This window comes from Chionomys nivalis, chromosome 5 (assembly GCF_950005125.1).
Source record: "Chionomys nivalis chromosome 5, mChiNiv1.1, whole genome shotgun sequence".
In the NCBI taxonomy this organism is placed as follows: domain Eukaryota; kingdom Metazoa; phylum Chordata; class Mammalia; order Rodentia; family Cricetidae; genus Chionomys; species Chionomys nivalis.
The window spans coordinates 27,787,710-27,803,796 of record NC_080090.1 but is presented as its reverse complement, the minus strand read 5'-3'; the positions used below and the strand labels follow the sequence as shown (position 1 = coordinate 27,803,796).

The following is a 16,087-nucleotide window of genomic DNA, read 5'->3' as shown; positions in this document are numbered from 1 at the left end:
AGTTTTCACAGCTGAGGGCTGTGCTCACCGTCGCTGGTGCTCCTTTCTCAAGCAACCAATCCTTATTCAAATCCAGGTTCTTCAGAGTTGGCACCCTGCCTTAATTCTCTCCACTAAAGAAAACACAATAGATAACTGCGCCTTTTATTCCCAATGTGACCCTCCACATTCTGAAACTAATTTGCCATTGAATCTTGCCAGCCTCTGCTGGAGGACTTCCTCTCGCTAAGTAATGTGGTTCTGATTAAGGACATCCTATAAGGTCCAGGAGGACAGCCTGGGAAGGAAATGGGTCTGAGACAGGGAGAATTCAAATGGATTTCTCGCTGCTAGTGGGACATGCCATGTTGAAGACCGAAGGTGGAGGGAGCTTCTCCTTAGGAAGACGGGCGGGCCCGAAGAGAGAAGAAAAGCAAAAGGCTGACAAATTGGCATCTTTTATGCGAAGCTGACAGGCAAGCAGGCCTCTTAGCAGAAAGAGGATATGCAGAACCCTGAGGCCAAATGGCAGGCAGCGGGCTTTTTGAAGTCCCTGCCTGCAGGCCACTTCTAACAGCAAGACTTCAGCTGTATGGCCTCCTCATAAAGATAGGAAAACTTACTTTTCAACTCAAATATCATAGTTCAAAAGTGACATTTCATTTCCCTCCCTAGTGCATGCACTGAGGCAGACTTCCATGCTGCATAGAAGCAGGCTGGATTTTAAGCTCGGTGGTGCTAGCAGCTGAGTTGCAAATGCTAAAGTTTGCCTGATTCCACAGAGGTTGAGAGCCCCCTCTTTGGCCCTGCTAAGCACCCACTGGCCCCTGCCCTGACTAGAGGGTAACTCAGGAACTTGGGAGATCCCATTTGCTCCTGCTGGCCTGGCGAGGGGGGGTGGCGGGTGTGGGCGTCCATCACAGGAAAGACCGAAGTGGTACTGAATGGGACTTCGGAGACCATGGAGTTTCTTTACCAAATACCTAAGAATCAACTAATAGTTGGAACTCTAATATGATTTTCTTGTTAATCTCTGTCAAAGCATGAAATCCGATATGTTAACCATGACTAAGCCGTGAAATTTGTCAACTTTGTCCGTAATTTACACAAGCTCTCAATTTTTTTCCCCTTAAGTCTTCACACAAAGTGGAGAACATTACTTCCCAGCATGCTCTTCCCAGCAACCGTTAGTACCCTTTGACGAGCAGGAACAGGGGCTATGGCGTTTCTCATGCTGTTCAGGTTCTAGGGCAGAAAAAGATAAAACCTGAACAACGAGGTCTTTGAGGTGATAACCGTGAACGGACTACATTGCTTAGATGTCAGCGAGTACTAATAAACATTCGAATTAGTTTTATGGTTCATGTCATTGGACATAATAATAATAAGTTTCCTTAAAGTGGTATATTGTCTTGAGGAAAAATAAATGGATAAAACATGCATTATTTCTTGTTTAGTTTCCATTATAGGTTGTATGATTAATCTCTTCCAGCCAGTATGACTATAGCGCTCTCTGCATTGGCTATGTAAGTAAAGTTGTGTAAGGCATTTAACTGACCCCTGCCCCTGGCTGTTTTCTTCCCGAAAACTAGCTGAGTCTAATTTGTAGATGTCTTTAAACTCTGTGAGGCTTAGAGCTGGTCACACCTGTTCTTTGGCCATTGAGCCTATTACCTAATTCAACAGTCTGTGTTTGGTCACTTGGTTACCCCCGAAGAAAGTTAACTTCATAAAACTGAAGTAACGTGGAGGACCAGCGGCCAGTTTGGAGCAGTAGACAGCTTGCCCTGTGAGGAAAGGCCAGCAGCTGGCAAGAGGAAAGGAATGTTGGTGAATGGGAAAGTGGTCAGGCTGGGATGTCGTTCTCTTCTGTCCCTGCCAAATGTTTTCTCTTAGACTCAAAGAAAAATGTCCCAGAACCTCCCCAACTGTGTCCTGACCTCTGTGCTGCAGATGCGGGATCCGATAATCAGATGATTTAGAACTAAGACTGCTTTGTTGACTTCGGTCACCACATAGCCAGTGTTTAAAAAAAAAAAATTTAATACAAAATCTTGGGCAGTGCTCCAGAACCTAAGAGAGCCCTTCCCAGAAACCTGGCTGCTGGGTCTGAAAGACATGACCTGTGCAAACAGTCAAGCTGGCCTGTTCACTCCCCAACAATGAAACCAGAGCCCATGGAGCCCAGTGAGTTGCTCCATTGTTCAGCTGATAGACAGGGCATAGCAGCCAGCCATGTCTTCCCACTTTAGTTCCTCACCGTGGCCCCAGCTTCTTCCATCCACACGCAAATAAGAGGGAGAACTACCAAGGCAGAGAACTTGGGGGTTCATGTAGCCAGTCCCCCTGGAAGCCTCTTGGACCTTAAATGGCCTGTGGATATCCTGGGCTCTATGAAGCTCTCGCTGCCTCCAAAGTAATGCTTTGTAAAGGAGTGTAACTGTAAATGAACTTTCTTAAGGGGAAGGCCCACAACTTTTAACAAATGCTCTCAAATCTGTGACCCCCCAAAAGGGTCAAGAATGACTTCCCTATAATTTGTGACCCTAAAAGTCACTTTTCCTGTTCTGATTGCGAGTTGCAGGGCTAAGGATTACATTCACTTTAACCATTCAAGGCAAATGTGGCATATGATCCTCTGAGTGCCTGAGGTCCCAGGCATTCTCGTAAAACAGCATTGAGCTGTAAATTCCTTAAGTTGTCACTGTGACTGAATTCTATCTAGAGCCAGGTTCTGACTATCTTTGAGCTGAGACACTTCAAATCTACCAAAATAGTTCAGGTTTCTTTATAATATCACATTCATTCTGAGCCACAAACAATCATTTCTTGGCTTAATTCTGCTTTGGTCTTGGATTAGGATTGCCATATTTAGCAAGTATAGGAGGGCTTGGGAGTGTTAGAGCAATTGGCTGGGTTAAAAGCATGTTCTGTTTGCAGAAGAACTCTGTGGTTCAGCTCCCAATATCCACATGGAAGCTCCCAACAAGCTGTAAGTCCCGTTTGAAAGGGTACGAGCACCCTTTTTTAGTCTCCTCAGGCACCAGGCAAGCATGTGGTGCACATACATACATGGAGGCAAAACAGTCAGACGTATAAAAAGTAAAAGTAAATAAATAAATGTAAAGTCTTAGGGCTTGAGAGCTGACTCAATGGAGAAGAGCAGGAACTTTCCTGGTAGTTCAGTTCCCAGCATTAACGTCAGGCAACTTGCAACCTCTAGCCCTCGTTCCAGAGAAGCCAGTGGCTTTGACCTACACACACACACACACACACACACACACACTTTAAAGGTGAATTTTTTTTTAAAAGCATTTTTTTTTTTTTTTTTTTTTTTTAGCCCTAGAACTTTTGTTGCAGAAATTAGACAACATTTTCGGTAAACAGTGACAGGATTGGGAATTGAGGCAGGGACCATAGAAATGTTTTAAAACTGGTATTGATTTACTCAAAATCATTGAACTTTACACTCAAGAGTATGAACTTGATAATAAATTACATTTCAGAAAATTATTAGAAACTTAAGGCTAGCATTGTTTAGTTTTTCTTTATTAATATGATAAAAGCCATAAATCTGTGCCTCAGAATCAAACTGTTAGGGATCTGTGCTATATTTTTGAAAAATTTCTGCACCTGCAGAAGCTTATCTCTGGATGCCAGCTGATGTGCCACCTGGGATTCTGTCCACTGATGGGCAGTGGCAGTGAGTCCACACTAGCCCCAGTATAGAACTGTGGCTTTGGGTAGTCTCCTGTTGTTGACTCTAACAGTGGTCCATCGGGGATCTGTGCCTCTCATACAGATGGCACATCAGGAGGGCAGTACTTGTCCTGTGGGTGAGATAAAGTCCTGGGTTTGTTTAAGAAGCTGAAGTACATTCCTACTGATGCAGACACTTCCTCCTTAATTTCTTGATACAAACTGGGCGTGTCTGTGTACCATTACTACAGGCTTAACTAGCAAGCCCCTTTATCGACACCCACAGAACTCACTGTGTGACTTTAGTATCAGGTCCTCTGAGGGGCAAAATGGGCCAGAACGTGGGATAGGAAGGGTATTGAGTGAACACACTGGTCTACAAGAACACAGTACATAAAAGGTGGACACACTGGTCTACAGAACACGGTACATATGAAGGGTAGAAACACTGGTCTACAGAACAGATGACTGTGAAGGGTGACACACTGGTCTATAAGAACACACTACATATGAAGAAGGGTGGACAGACTGGTCTATAAGAACACACTACATATGAAGAAGGGTGGACAGACTGGTCTATAAGAACACACTACATATGAAGAAGGGTGAACAGACTGGTCTATAAGAACACCATACATATGAAGAAGGGTGGACAGACTGGTCTATAAGAACACGGTACATATGAAGGGTGGACAGACTGGTCTATAAGAACACGGCACATATGAAGGGTGGACAGACTGGTCTATAAGAACACGGTACATATGAAGGGTGGACAGACTGGTCTACAAGAACTTAGTACATATGAAGCGTGGACACATTGGTCTGTAAGAGTATACTACCTGTGAAACTCTTTATGCTTAAAGCCTAGCTTCTTTAATCACCAGCCTCTTGAAGTAGCTGTTAACTTATGGGTCTTATGAGAATCACTGTGGCTTCTTCTAGAACAGAGGTTCTCCACCTTCCTAATACTGTGACCCTCTAATACACTTCCTCAGGTTGTGGTGACCCCCAACCATAAAATTCTTTCATTGCATCTTTATAACTGTAATTTTGCTACTGTTATGAATTGTAATGTTAACAGATGATATGCAGGATGTCTGATAGGTGACCCCTTCACCGCCCACAGGTTGAGAACTGATGGGCTGGCACCTCAAGCCACGCTCTTCTATTTTTCTCTGTTTGTTCTAAATGTGATTTAACAAAAAGTTGAAAGAAAGAAAGAGAAAGAAACAATAGGGAGGTACCAAGGCCCCTCAGAGACCCTTGTTCATGTTTTTTGTCTATTTAAGACATGTCTCCTTTGTAGTCAGATTTTATAGAGTTCAGTGAGACATGGAGGCAGTTGGACGGTGAGGATCAAGAAGATTGGGAACACTGGTAGCTGGTGTTGAGAAGTTGAAAGCTAGCGCTAAGGCTGCCTAAGACTTGAGGGAGCTGAGATGCCCTTCTGTGGAGCCTACACTGCCTTTCAACTCTCCGCCTTGGACAATTTCTAGCCTAGACAGTTGCTAAGACCCAAATATTTTCATTCCGATAAGCCCCCAAAGGCCCAGTATTCACACATAAACTAATATGGTTTTTCTGACTCACCTGATCCGAACTGGGCCCTGAGATAGTTGGAAATCTGTGCCTAGAACCAAGAGCTCTGGGAACCCCAGAGCCTTCCAGCTGAACAGCCAGCCAATTGGTTGTCCTCATTGAGTGGAGGTGAAGCTAACTGAGTCTTCTTCCCAGTGGTGCATGTGTTAACTCAGTGAGCTTATCTTCTCATTCAATCTACGGTCCGCTGTCAGTGACTTCTATTACAGTGCAACCATGTGCCTTTCTTTGGAAGAACTTCTACAAAAGCATCAATTTTGCTGCTTTTAAATGTCTTCTCTCACTTGTCCAAATCAGTGAGGTTTAACCACTTTTTGGCTTTCTTATTTTCCTTCTGTAAAGTAGGTGACTTTTAGGTCTTCTTTAAAGAGGCCATCCCTCTTTCCTGTTTTTGGTCAAATGTGAATGTGAGGAGAATAGCAATAATTTTTAAAAAATATTCCTCATTTTACATATCAATCCCTCGTGTCCCTCTCTCCCCTCCTCATGCTCTCCCACCTTCCCCCCACCCCATCCACTCCTCAGAAAGGGTACGGCTTCTTAAAATTCCGTTCTTTCCTGGAGAAGCCAAAGCTTATATTGTAGCGCCCCATCCAGTGGCCTGATGCCTGAATCCACATGGGATGGGGTTTCTGATATTCTCTTCCTCAGTGTCCTTTGCTCTCAGTATTTAGGCAGTAGCGTGCCTACAGAAACCTTTTCCCTCTGCTCTGATTCTGAATGACTCAGCTTAGAGGCTCCACACCTGTAACAGATGATAGTATGGCTACCTTTGACGTCGCTTTTCCTTCTGCTACCTCACCCCAGGGCTATGTTATATGGTTTCTGTAAAGTACTGAGGAAAGTGGTGCTTGCCTCTTCTGAGACCACAGTACCACAGGACACCATGTTCCCAGAGATGTTCTGGTGAGAGCTGGTCATTCCACAAATGCTGTATTAAAATGGTGGCTCTCAACCAGTTCTGGTCCCAGACCCATCACTGGGCATTTGGCTCTGTTTGCTGATATTTTTAGTTTTTTCAGACTGAGGAACGGGTACACAGGTGATCCTCATAGCAAATAATACTCTTGTCCCACACTTCCATAATATTATTTCAAACCCCGGCATTTAAGGAATTTTTGCTCATGTTGCGTTTCCTCAAGGTCTGAGGAAAAAGAGAGAAAATGTCCCATTTTTTAAAAATGAGTTCATTGTCCTGAGTTCCTCCATCCCATGTGGATTCAGACATCAGTAAGCACAAGGGATCCCCCTAACTGGCAAAGTGCACAGTTAAGGGAGGTCTCAGCTCCAACAGCTGCCTTAACTCCGGGGAGAGACAACTTTGACAAAAGCAGAGGACCAAAATGTTACAAGGATGTTTAGTTAGTGATAAAAATCATCTTGCAGATTAAAGTCTTTCTTCCTGCCCATAAAATGGTATGTTCTTTAAATAAGTCAGAAAATGGCAGCATTTAACCATGTCGCGAGCAGGGGCTAAAATTGTTGCCCACAGCCATGCTCCATTAATTTCATCCTTGTTAGCAAGTGGGTCCAGGCCGTAGGCGTGACAGCCCTCATCATTTTCCTGCCTCCTTTAGAACTGACCCACTTTCCAAATGCGCTGGCTGCAGGAACTGATTCATGGGGGCTGTTTCCCAGAACCAAGTTCTTCCTCTGCCCTTTGTCTCCATTTTCTTATTCCCTTCCTGGGGCCAAAGATGGCTTACTGAACACCGAGATCGTCTTCCTTCCACATCCAAGCACAGTTAAGAAAAGTGAGTTCCCTTCCCAAGACCCCCAGCAAAGGCTCCCTGTGTCTCATCAGCGTGGGATCGTGTGCTCATTCTGAACTAGTGCTGAGACAAGAAGCATGCTAAGAGACAGCAGACTGTCATGTGACCTAGGGGTGCCAGATCCCTGAGCTGGAGTGGCGCTTCATGGATCCATGTCAGGTGAGCTGAATGCAGATGTGTGCCTGCAAAGGGAAGTTGGGGTGACATGGGTACCCCACCATTGCAATCAGCTAGCTGACTGACCCAGGCAGCATTATGAATCTCCTCACCTCTCTTCCCAGCCCCATGTAGACGTCCCTGACAAGAAGGATGAAACACCAATTATCCACTGCTTTAGAATGTTGGGAGGACTGTGCAGACATACAGTGTTGGCGTCATTAGACCAAGTCAGTCTGTTCAGTCCTGTAGCTGCACTAGCGCCAACCCACCAAGCGGCCGTGCCAGCCTTGTTTCGGAAGTCAGTGTCTAAATTTATCCCAATCTTCATTGTCACAGGTCAGTGTGGGAAATCTTCTGAGGTCAATGATTGAGGTAATTGGCTTGGAAACATCTCTGTTAAATGACATAATTGGTTTTAATTATGTAATTATGCCACTTAAAGTGTGGGGGTGAAAGGTTGCCCTTATATTTAGCAGTGAGATTCCCCCAAATGAAGCCAGAGCATTTTAAGGCAGTGGGTCTTCAAAGTTCTCTCGTTTTTCTTTCCAGAGGAAAGCCAGAGTGGGCTTGCCTTGGCACTGCTGGTTGAGGGGTGATTATCCTGCGTGAGGTAGTGCCAGGTCTGTGCCTGTGTATAGGAGCCTTTGTGAGGAGCCGGCAAGAGCTTCCGTAAGACCTCCTTGTGATCTGAGGCTAATGAGCAGTGGGAACTCAACTGTCAGCAATTGAATCTGATTGGGCAGGGTAATTATATGATTGCCCCTGGTGTTTGCACATGCACAGGGATATTTTTATTGGAAAAAACCTAATTGCTTACTTACTTAGTGGAAGGCAAACCTAAACAAATTTGTGTTGTCAGAGGGTAAGAAGACATCGGCTCTTTGTCTCTCAAGTAGCTGCCTGCTCCCCTTCTTGTTTCTTCCTGGGTTCAGTCGGGGCTATTTTCAAGACCTGTGTTTTATGATAATATTAGAATGTAAAGGAAAGCCACTCCGGGCTGTGAGCTTCTGGTGTGACGACGGTGTGCGAGTTGTCTTTTCTAACTGCACCTTACAATGGTTTCTTTCATAACGCAGAAGCAGCTAGAACCCTGGGCAGCATTCAAGCTATTGGGACTTTCCCAAACTTTTTGTTTTGTTTTGTTTTGTTTTCTTTCCCATGTCGGGGCCCTTGACAACACTGGTTTCTTCAGCTGTCTGGTTTCTCTTAATTCCCTAAGGCAAGTGGGAGGATTTCTGCGAAGATGAAAACTACCCAGGCTAGCAGGCACAAGATGCTCGCTCCTCTGCAGTCTGCCAGGGCCTTGGGAGGAAGAGTGCGGGCACAGTAGGAGAGTCAACGGGAGGAACCCTGGGGCACAGTAGGAGAGTCAACGGGAGGAACCCTAGGTGCTTCTGAGTCAGACTTTTAAAATCAACACCATCATGTGAAGCTTACCTCCCTTAGGTGAGCTTTACAACAGACTGCAGAATATTCTGGACTCTGCTTTCTTCTCGCTTCCTACAGAACTAGTTCCTGCCTAAGACTTTGCTCTGGTAAGATCCTACCAAAAGGAGAAATGCAGCTGGCTTATGGGGAGCAACTCACGATGAGGACAGCAAATGCCAAACCTGGGTGCTCCAGATGGGTGTAGGCTCATGGGCTGGAGAATGAGGGAGAATAAAGCCCACCTGAGCACCCTCGTTTCCCTGCTCTCCATCTCTGGAGTTCTGCACATGCTGACCCACCCCAACCCTTTCACTTCTCAGATCAGATAGTAAATGTCATTCTGGAAAGCCTCCCCCCATCACTGAATGCCCTTGTGCTTCCCAGCAAGCTCTGGCTTCTCAACTCTACTATCCTGTGGTTCCTTGTCATTGTCTCCCCAGTACCCCAAAAGATCCACAAGAACAGGGCCTCTGTGTGTGTGTGTTCCTCATCTCTCTCTCCACCCACAGCCTGGCATGGTGCTTGAGTGTATGGAGTGAATGAGTGAGGAGAGGAATGTTTTCTGGGTGTTCTGGGGAGCTGTGTGTGCTGCCCATGGTTCCCAGTGTTTGCTGGGTGTTCTGGGGAGCTGTGTTTGCTGGGTATCCTGGGGAGCTGTGTGTGCTACCCGTGGTTCTCAGCCCATGCTGTTAATACTGCTCTCTGTTGCTTACAATTTTCATTGCCCTAGATGATCCAGCTCTGTCGGAGGCACGTGTAGGCACAGCCAAATCTCATGCTGTACATTGATCACCTGTCCAACCTTTGCCTAGAGTGGGAGTCCCCAGTTCCTTCAAGAGATCCAGCTTTACCTGTCTGTAAAGAAGAAGAGGAGGAGGGAGACAGCGGGGAGGATCCAGTGGCATTGTAACACCAGAGCAGGTCCAGTGTTTACTCTTACCCTTTCGGAGGTGGGTAACTGCAATTGATGTGGACTGCTGGGATTAAGAGAGACCTTGGATTTGGGGACTCATTTGTACTCTTTTTATTTTTCTAGAGTATAGGATTGCATCTTACTTTTATATTTAATTCCTAGCCACACTGTTTGTTCCATGATTTCCATCATCATGGACTGTGGATCCCGGCCCAACAAACACACACTATATGTTACCGCAGTGGCCCCATGGCAGCTGTGCACTGTCCTGCATCTGGTTGTGCAGATAGAGAGGAGGACCATTGGTTGGTGCTATGTAGTGAATGCTACATTGATTTTTTTTTTTTGCCAAAGTATTTTGTTGTTTGAACCTTCCACCCCCATCCCAAATGACCTCACAGTGGAGAGATCCTGAATTCCTATTGAGTAGGTGCAGTTTCACACAGGAACACCCCTCAGTGTTGAAGTATGGTCTTGTCCAAGCCTGAAACATGTCTAACCAACTTCTTCCTTGAAAATATGGACCCATGACACCTCAAGCCTCAGTCAAGTGGCCCTTCTACTAGACCCCAAACCCCAAACTCTCCCTGAGTGTGAGCTGCTCATTTTTGATTGGCCTACAGTAACAACTTGCTTGTGAGTGATGCTTTTGTATAGAAACAAAGATTTCACAAGTAAACCCACAAAGGCCGCAGGTCCTTAACTGTGTGGTTGTTTTTTGTTTGTTTGATTTGATTTTGTTTTTTGTTTGTTTGATTTTTGTGTGTGTGGCAACCTATACCCACCTTCTCCAGGTCCAAATCCACTCTCCCATGGTTATATCCCTTCAATGTCCTCATATTCTGAGTCTCGTTTACCTTGTAATCTTGAGATTATATTTCTTAGCAAAATAAGCTCCTAAGATTGACATTCTAAGTTTTCGTCTAGAAAAATGTTTGGCATCCACTTTGTTGTTGGTCTGTGTGTTCACAAACGTCACATACTCCAAATCAGATAGCCATGGGCCATGATGATCTTTATTCCTGAGTTTTAAGGAAAGTTTAATTTGACGTTGAGTTTCAGAATATTACCAAGGGATGGATCACCATCTCATATCCTCTCCAGATTGAGTCAGATAATAACTGCCTACACAGATAAATCACATTCTTTCGCAAATATATATGAATGGCATTGAATATATAATTAAGCCAGGCAGTGTGGTCTCGACAATGTCTCATCTTGTCTAATCACTGTAGGATGTTTCCTTTCAGAATGGTTGTGTGTGTGTGGGGGGGGGGGTGTTCGTCCTTTTGCTGTTATCATCATAGAGACTGACAAAGAGAATGATTTGGAAAAGACAAAGAGGAATAGTTAGAGTAAGTCATTGCTCTTCCAGGACACACTCAAACCACATTGCTTTGCCCCATTGCTCCTTCTTTTAGAGTCTTCACGTCCCTTCCGTGGCTAATGTATTCAATAGACTTAGCACAAGTGCAATGCCTGGACCAGCAGTCTGTTTCCTGGCATCACCTGGGAATGCCTATATACTTGGATCCCCCTGGCGCCAGTGATTCAGAAACTTTCTGTGGGGCCCAGCAGTCTGTGCTTGAAGGTATCTCTGGTGCTCAGGTGTATACAGCACTCTCAAAGCCATTGGTTTGACGAGTATGTGATGTGAGGACATTCAAGGGACATAAGCAAGTACTGTTCTCCAGGAGATTGATACCCATCAAGGGCATGAAGCATAAACCCATTAGCCAGAGCGATCTTCATGTAATGTAAATTATATCATGGACTTACTTCATAATGTACTCCAAGGGTTTCATTTTATCTTTTTCAGTGAATATAAAGGTTTCTCAGACATTCAAGGACTAGCATGTTCCTCTGCCTACCTTCCATCTTTACCTGTTAGCACTTCCTCCCTCCTCCAATGCTCCTCAGCATGATGCTAGCCTTCTTAGAGCTCCCCAAATCTGCATCCAAATATGGGGAAGCAGAGACATAGACAGGAAGGAGGAAATAGAGAATGGTAAGGCATTAGTAATAGACTAATTCTTTTTCATAAAGTAGAATGTTGTCTAATCCCTTTGTCCTCTTTGGTTGATGCATTCATATAGTAATATGGAGATAGTCAGGTACAATAATATATTGGTATAATTGTTGCTATTATCAGCTTCATATTGAGGCTGACTGTCAAGTCATTAAGAATGTAGGGTGCAGAGTGTAGCTCTTCTTAGCATCATGTGTTTTATTGGCTCTTCTCTCTGAACTGACGAGGTGGGAAGAGTGGGAACTGAATAAATGGGTGGGAGATTCCACTTCAGTGTGTCACACCATTGTATGAATGAAGCTGATGGAAGACTCTTGATGTTTTAGTTTGGTTTCAGTAAAAATGATGACCATGTCTGTTAGAATTTGCATTCTTAAAAACTATGAATGTCCATATGGATCTTTGCAGCATTAAGGAACCATGTACTCTGGGAATAAAGGATCCAGCTGGATTTTTATAGAATGTAAAAATAGCATATCTTGCCGGGCGCTGGTGGCACACACAATTAATCCCGGTACTCGGGAGGCAGAGGCAGGTGAATGTCTGTGAATTCAAGACCAACCTGGTCTAGAAAGTTAGCTCCAGGACAACTAGGGCTACACAGTGAAACCCTGTCTCAAAATAAGAAGAACAAAGAGGAGGGGGAAGAAGGAAGAAGAAGAAAAATATCATATTTCAGGCTTCTGTTTAAAGGAGAAAGCTTAACATTTGACTTGTCTTTTGGAAAGCAAATTGGATTTGAGGCTTCATATGGATTTGGGGTTCTTGAAGATCTAGACCTTTAGAGTCTGAGAACAAGGCCAAGGGACCTGGGTGTTGCTGCGGTCTTGAGTATCCCCAGCTGTGTATCCTCAGTAACAGCCTATGGCTCTCTGAGTGCAGCATCCCTGCTTTGGGACATCATTTGCTCACCAGGGTGCTTATTTGTGATCTTCTACAAGGGGGCGATGAGTCAATTTGAAGGTGCAAACAGGTAGAATGAGGTGTGGACTTTGGGAAGGTGCGGCTTCCATGCCCCCAGAATCCCCCTAGAAATGGGAGGAAAGTCTCCTCAATATCTTAAGATCTCCTGTCCTCAGTCAGGGCCTTACTATTTCTCAATGAAAGCCAGTCCACTCCTCTGAGTGGCAGTCCCACATGGACACCACAGACATGACATGCCTCTGCTGTCTGAGAACTCAGGCACAGAGGCTGAGAAGGTTTTCTCCACCTAGTAATGACTTTTCTGCTGCTGTGAGAAGTCACGGTGTCCAAGACAACTTAGAGAAGAGTTTATTTTAGCTCATGTTTCCGGAAGGGTAAGAGTCCACTATAGCAGGAAGGCATATCAACAAGTGACAGGCATGACAGCAGGAAGTTGGGAGCTCACAACTTCAAATGCAAGCCCAAAGCAGAACAAGAGAACTTCCAATGGCATGAAGCTTTTCACCCCAAGGCCCAGCCCCAGTGACATACTTCCTCCAACTAGGCAATACTTCCCCAAATAGCACCAGCTGGAAACCAAATGTTCAAATAGGCGAGCCTATGGGAGAACATTCTCATTCAAACCTTTCCACTCCAATAGCCAAGTGAAATGGACCCCAAGTATATCAGCTGGAAGTTGGGCTGCAGTTGGTGAGGGGAACAGACACTTGAATCCCCTTCTGTGTGATGGGTAGCTCTTCCGTGGCTGCTGCTTCCTGAAGACTATGAATCTGTAGTCCTCAGAGCCACCTGTTGTTTTCCTTAGTAGATCCTTATGGGTGGTTTTTCCTTATTTCTTTATGCCAAGTTATTCTAGTGCTCGCCTCTTTTCCATGTGCCTGGTATTCCCTAAGCCCATGTGTTTTCCATCTGTGTGTGCTTATCTCTGCTTGGCTTAGTTTGGACCTTGTCTGCTGGACCATCTCTTATCTTCAGTTCTTGCTATCTAATTCCTGTATCCATCCATCATCTAGGAGCGCTAGATTGCATCTCCGTATTCTGGAATAAATTTACGAATTTATAACTTCTTTCACTGATGACCTCTTCTTCAATATTTTCTACTGCTGCAACTGGTCACTGCTTCTAATGCTGGCTGAGGTCCCATCACTGCATTTTTAGTAAGAGGTAAACGGTAGAAACCCATTCTGTTTCCCATCTTGGATATGCTCCGCTGCCTCAGTGCCCTATAAGAGCATTGCCACTCGTGGGGAAACTGAGTCCCAGAGATGAATGTGGTTTGTCAGCAGCCATGCTGTTGTCTCCTGGTCAGGGTGGAAGAGTGCAAGGGCCTGCTTTGACCCCAAAGCTCCCAATAAAGATCAGATCTGAGAAGCACAAAACATAAAAGTCACCATCCTTGCCAGACCAAGACCTCACACATACAAAGTATGAGTAGTTTAATTGAGAATTGCCTAGCTTAGAATGATACTTGCTTCTCTCAATAAACTATGCATAGATTCTCTCAATAAACTATGGTCTCAAAAATACTATAAGAAGGAGAAACTTTAAAACAGAGACATATCAGTTGGGAACTGTTTTCCCCCACCTCTGGCACAGTTAGCTGTGTTCAGAGTCATTTTTGTTTGTCATAACTCAAAGTTTGGGGAGAAAGCATGGGTTCTTGTTATCCCAAGTAGGGAGGGCTTGGCTTATCATTTTGCCTTACTGAAGATAACCTTCTCCTCACAGAAGTAGCCATCCCAAAATGTCAGCAGTGCTGGACTGAAGCCCCTTGGGAAGCCACACATACAGAGAAACATGCACTCATCCTTAGACCATGATGGCAGTTTCTCTACTAGTATCTAGAAAGTTTTGTGACTTCTGAATAATGAAAGCATTCCCTACTTTAGAACACAAATATTTAAGAGCATCACTGAGTTCCTGATGTCTTTGCTTAGGTAGAAGCCCTCTAGAATTTTCTAATATTTAAAAAAGTCAGCATCAAAGTAGTGCTGATTCTGGGTTCAGAAACCAATGTAAAGACTGTTCATGCTCTTTGGATAGTCAACAATCCAAGGACTCCTTGGTGGCTGATGGCCCCTGCCACTGGCCATGGTGTTGAAGCAGATCTGGCAAGCAGGTGTTTATGATATAAAGTTTGCATTCTAGAACAGTTGCTTCTGAGGAAAGAGGGTCAATCCAGAGAAGGCTATAGCAATAGTCTGCCTTTTGTTGGGTATTATCTTGGCTACCCTTCCACCATCCCCATCTTCTTGAAGCCTTCACCATAAGGCCACTTAACAAATACACGTGGTGCTGGCGCAGGTCGATCTAGCTGGGCTTTAGTCAGGAGCAGATTCAACCAGATCCAAAGGATCATTAAGACTCACTCCGTCTTAGTGGTAGCTCTCCAGAAGCGATTTAGAAGACAGGTCATCAAACAACTGGTTAGGGCTTCCTGGCTGTTTCGCAGTGAGTGCCATGAATGGAACCATCAGGCTTTGCGTGTGCTAAGAGAGAGCTCTGCCTCTAAGACTGCTCGCAGTCCTTAGGCCTCTGGGACAAGGTGTCTGCTATGGCCTCGTTCTTGGAGTCCTCTGCTGCGTCCTTGGGTTACAGGTGGGAACCGCCATACCCACATGAAAAACAGTTTCTTAAGGGAAACCTTTGAACCAATACCAAAGTGGTTTGGTTTATTCTGCCAGGGCCAGAAGTCTTAGCAACATTGATCAAGGTTATTAGGACACATTGTATTTAGTATTCTAATGGAGTAATCTCCCGAATCTCCAAAGTTGCTTCTAAAATAAAGACCAGCATCATGACGATTTTGCAGATTTAAAAGTGAGGTGGAAGCCAATGATTCATTTGTCCAGAGCCTCCTCTCCACCCCCACCCCACAATTCCTCCTCCTCTTCTTCCCCTACCCAGTGAGCTAGTAACATAAACACACTTCTTAATTGGAGTTATCAAAGTTGTTTTTTAATTGGACAGAGTGGTTGTTGTCTGTGTGCAGCTGTTTTAAGAGATGAACGCATCGAGTTTAGTCTATTTGACAAAGGCTTGTAGACTAATGGCTTGAACAGGGCAGGCTAGTGCAAAAGGTGTTACATGTTGTCTTCTGTGACCACAATTGAAGCCTCCAAAAGGCAGGATGTGTTACAATGAGGAGTAGAGGCCTGTGGGAAAAGCAGCCAAGAGCCAGACTCTCTGGTTACTAGGATACGGTTTTAAACAGGCAACATGGCTTCTTAAGCTATGAGGTAGCTGCTCACATGGGAATCGTAGTCTAATCATTTGCACAACAGCCATTTGTTTGGCATGGAGGACATTCCACAAGCATGGTGACAGGTCCATTCGCCATTTCTTTTCGAAACTGCACCACAGGTCATCCTCCCATCCCATCTAAATTTTGAAGTCTTTTTGAGGAGCCATGACTACTACAGGCTACAGAGAGTCAGGCTGGCATTTGCAAATGTTCTTGGAGTGTCTACCGTGTATGAGGTTCCAAGCCGGGAGGCAGGTACTGCAGATCATGTATCGTTCAGTGGGGCTGAGTATAGTAAACTGGGAAGCGAATACAGATAATGATGGCGCCTTGGGTGAGTG

The 16,087-nt window shown here is 44.8% G+C and overlaps 1 protein-coding gene across 9 annotated transcripts in view; it reads left to right on the top strand.

The window, feature by feature from the left end:
• Erc2 (ELKS/RAB6-interacting/CAST family member 2) overlaps positions 1 to 16,087 on the top strand; it is an 893,871-nt gene that overhangs the window by 788,988 nt on the left and 88,796 nt on the right. The window contains exon 19 of one of the 9 annotated variants that reach the window (XR_009057130.1): positions 9,449 to 9,586. The exons of 6 other annotated variants lie outside the window; for them this stretch is intronic. The gene's annotated coding sequence lies outside the window, so the exon portion shown is untranslated. Of the gene's footprint in view, positions 1 to 9,366; positions 9,587 to 16,087 lie in introns of all 9 variants that reach the window. 2 more of the 9 variants (XR_009057128.1, XR_009057129.1) reach the window with 2 other exon arrangements.